The sequence below is a fragment of the Heterocephalus glaber genome, unplaced genomic scaffold (genome assembly GCF_053883595.1).
Source record: "Heterocephalus glaber isolate CG9 unplaced genomic scaffold, H.glaber_assembly_v1.0 deba00000546, whole genome shotgun sequence".
NCBI classification, from domain to species: Eukaryota; Metazoa; Chordata; class Mammalia; order Rodentia; family Bathyergidae; genus Heterocephalus; species Heterocephalus glaber.
In genome coordinates this window covers 11,833,847-11,838,666 of record NW_028258147.1, presented here as the reverse complement: position 1 = coordinate 11,838,666, position 4,820 = coordinate 11,833,847, and positions in this window count along the sequence as shown.

The following is a 4,820-nucleotide window of genomic DNA, read 5'->3' as shown; positions in this document are numbered from 1 at the left end:
CGATCCCTGGTACCAAAAAATTAAAATTAAAAAAAAAAAAATCCCAAGTATATCAATCTGTGTCACAGAACTGTAGTTTTTAGATATTTCATCTTGGAAACATGTTCTATGAAAAAGGAACCTTAAAAAATGATTACTCTTATTTTTGTACATGATTTAATATATTTTCAAAACTCACATTTATAAAGTACTCTAATTTTCTTTTTACTCTTGATTGTCAAGTTTAATATTATGTACCTAAAGTGCTTAATTTTACATAAAAATACATTCACTTGACCATTCACATCCTTCACATGCAGTAATGGCAAAACTTTTAGAGATTGAATGCCCAAACTGCAACCCAAAACCCACATATTTATCACAAAGTGCCAACACTACAATTAAACCTGAGTATCTGATGTTTGGCTGCTTGAAGTGACCTGGCTCATGTGCCCACAGAGGGCTCTGCATGCCCACTGTGGCATGCCATAGGTTCACCACCATTTATATAGGATGTTGAGTGCTTATTCTTTGTCATCATTGGTACTTAGTGTCACAGATTCAAGATGAAGTGGCATGCTTCTTGCCGCTAGTGAATTTGTTGTATGGAGACAGAAATTAAATGTGGAAAATTGCAATATAGTGTGTTGTAATGCTATGATAACTTTAGAATGTTCTGACATTCAAAAAAAAGTTGGGGGTGTCAGAGCTTCCAGAAATAGATGACATGTGAGTTGCCTGAAAGATTTTAGATACTATGAGATGGAAGGAATTTCCAAAAGATGGACCATTGAATGTGGTATTTAGAGTGATGTAGAGTGGGGATTGTGCAATTATGATGCTTTCTAATCTTGGACCTGCCCTGTTTTTCTGTTCCTAAACATTACATATGTATATATGACATAAATATATATTACACAGACATACATTATATACATATATACAGAGCAAAAAGAGAGAGAGAGGAGATAGAGAGAGAGAGAATAAAAGAGGCAGAGAGACAGAGAGAGAGAACCTAAAAATGTATACAGCAGTTTGTCATACTAATAAATGTCTGGAAGCTAACAGCCACAACTTTGAGCATTTTGTAATTATAGAGGCCAAAAGTAACTTGTATTAATCTCATGATGTCTCAATAAATTTAGTGTTAAAATATTTGTACAAGTTTTTCTTTTCCTTATGTATACACTTTTTTTGTCAGACTCATCATGTGTAAATATCAGGAGGATAGGTATTTGGCCTGTTTTTCTAATACACTGTGTTGAATAGTATCTCGACTTAGCAGGTGCCAAATAAGTATTTATTGAACAAATAAAAACTAATAAGAACTCAGAAAAAGGTTTTAAACATGAGAATAGTCATGGCCACTTTACACTACTTGAGAACTCTGGGATAAATGCTGTCTTTTCTCTCTGCTGTGCTTTTCATTCTCCACTCCAATTATAATTTGGCTATCAAACTTATGTTTTAATAAATCAATTTTAAAAGGACCTGAAGAAGAACTAGACATAGACTAGTTTACTTAGAATACATTATTGATGATCAGAGTAAGCAGTTGTCTGGATTTCCAAAGAATGAAGGCAGCAAGGCAAATTCAAAAGGGAATAGATTTCAAATTGAACAATTTTAAGAGAAAATTCCAGTTCCCAACATTTATTAGCTATATAGGGCTGTGAAAGTTAACTTGGCTTAGATTTCATTTTAATAAAATCCCAATAAGACCTACTTTTTAGATTCGTGAAAGATTGAATTTAATATAATACTATATATATCAAAAATCCTTGGTCTAAGAAATGACTTCAATCTCTGTGGAGAAAAGGGGTTGGATACATTTTATTATGAATCTGAAGATGCTTGGATTGCTGCCATTGAGTGAAATTGTCAAAATAGCATGTTTCTGTAATGGTAGTTTTGGTTGTGGTCCTAGTATCAAAATAGAGCACCAAATGGAAATACAGACTTGGCAGGAATATTTTATATAAAATATAAATTTGTTTATGATTAGGTTTGATGAATCAAAATATATTTCCACTTGAATCAATTATTTTTACCAGGTAGTAGGCTAGTATCTGAATTACAGAGAATTACATAGGGTTCCAGCTCTTCAAGAATTTGCATACTGATGGGATTTATAGTACCTTATAAATGAAAACTGTTCATATAATGTGGTGTAAACATACAGTGTAAAAACTGTAGAGCTCTAAGAATGCAAGCCTACTCAGTTAATTAATAGAGTACTAACGGAACAGTAATTGGCTTCAAAATTATTTAGTTGAATACAGACTATATATCTAAATGACCATATATCTTACAAAACCTATGTCCTCAACAGACTTATTAGAGAAGATACCTGTTTTTATTGCACAATTGTTTTTTGAAGACAAATTGAATAGAGAATAATGCTAACCATCGTGCATGTGTAGATATATTTAATTTTGTTAGATGAAAGATTACCAAAAAATGATTAAATGATATTTATTAAGTAGTAATAAAGATACAACAGGTGAGTTTTAAAAAATGCCTCAGGCACTTCAAGAAACTTCCAGGAAGATGGCAATGTGGTAAACAGCCTCTCCTAGATTTAGTGTCCAGAAAGTGGAATATAGATGCGAAGACGAGAAGAAGGGAAATGGGTCCCTGGGACCTATCTAGGATCTGAAGAAGGAGTTGAAAGCCATGGGAGAGAGTGAAGAGACTTCAATAGAGAAGGAGAAGGTGGCAAGTGGTGCTCTCTCCCTGAGCCTCAACTCAGTGCATGAGAAGGGTGACTAAAATCTGCAGACTCATGAAGATTCCTGGTGACCCAAGAGGATCCTACAGAGAATCACACCAGTAGAACAGATCAGTGGATGCAGTGGATTTCAGTGGGTGGCTGTATTTGATGCTATTGTCATTGATGATTATACTACTTTAGCAACGGTGACATAGTTGTTCTACTTGTTTGTTCTTCCTGGTATGCCAAGACTGAGACTACCTAAGGGTCATAAACAAAACTATGAGCCAATGTCAAAGAACCAGGGTCTAGGCCAAATAGGCAGCAACCTCTCACCCAGAATAAATAGAAGAGATTAGGACCTTGCAACAGACTCAAAACCCAAAAGCCAGCTAAATCTGGAAGATGTCTTTGAGAAATAGTCATTTTCTAATGGTTCTTAAGACTAGCAATAAAGTTACTTGCCATAAGAAATTTATAAGCATCAACCCAGAAATTAACAATAATAAATAGAAATAATAATAAATAGAAAATGAGCAGACACTTAAGCAAGATGCAACCCCAAACTTGCAACTCACCAAGGGACACTGAGGTGGAACAAATCGAAACCCACCCACTTGGAGACTCTCTGGTGGTAACAGTGGAAGTAAGAAATCAGATGAATGAAGCTCTAGAAAAAAATCAAAGCAGAAATAGTTTGTCAGATAACTACAGAGATGGTGACCATAATGAAAAACATGGTTAGTGACTCTAGAGCAGATACAGAAAAAAATAAAGCAGCTTAAGAAAATGATGAAAACCATGAATACCCAACACAGGAAAGAAAACAGATTCAAACAGATTTCCAGGAGATTAAAAATTCCATTGAAAGTATATATAGCAGAATGAGCCAATATGAGGATAGAATATCAGATATGGAAGACAGGATTGTGGTTAGTGACCATGGAAAGAAAGATTTCTTGAATATAGCAAAAGACTATGCAAAATCAATCCAACAGCTCATAGATGATGCAAAGAAGAATACCATAAGATTGATTAGAGTCAGTGAAAAAGCAGGAGATGGCACAAATGACATAAAAAAACAGTTCACAGAAATAATGGCAGAATCCTTACCAAGAATGGAAAAAGATGCTTGTGCAGATAAGTGAGGCATATAGAATTCCAATTACCCATAAGAAAAAAATACATCAAGACATAATAATCAAGGTTCCAGAAATTCAATACAACAGAATATTAAAAGTTGTAAGAGAAAAGAAACAAATCACCTATAAAGGAAAGGCCATCAGAATCACAACAGCCTTCTTAACATAAACCTTCAAGTCAAGGAAAGTATAGTGTAAAGTATTTCAAGTTCTAAAATAAAAAAATCACCAACCCAGATTGATGTACCCTGCAAGTCTCTTTCAAAATCGATGGAGAGTGCTTGCTTTGGCAGCACATATACAAAATCGATGGAGAAATAAGACACTTCATGACAAAAAGCACCTGAAAAAATTCCTGACCACCAAATTAGCACTCCAAAATGTTCTCGAAGACATTCTAGAAAAAGATAATGAACTCCATGAACCCAAACAGAATGAATCCACCAGGCAAAGTAAGCAATTAAACAGAGGAGAAAAAAGGGAACCAAGAACAGGAAAATAACATGACAAGGATAGGTAAGTACATATCAGTTATAACCATCAGTGTAAATGGTCTCAATTCACCAATCAAAAGAAATAGACTGGCAGAAAGGATCAAGAAGCAAGATTCAACAGTATGCATACAAGAAACACATTTGATTCAAAAAGAAATTCACAACCTGAAAGTCAGAGGATAGAAAATAACACTCCATGTGACAGAAAACCAGGAAAAAGCAGAGGTAGCTATTCTACTTGCAGACAAAATGGATTTCAAGCCAAGACTGATTAAGAGAGACAAATAAGGTCACTACATCCTTGTAAAGGGAACAATTCAAGGGGAAAAGATAACAATCATAAACATGTATGCACCAAATACCAGTGTATTTAACTACATAAAATAAATGTTAATGGACATGAGAAATCAAATAAGCACTAATACAATTATAATGGGGGACCTCAATACCCCACTGTCACAAATAGACAGATCAACTAGACAAAAAATCAAC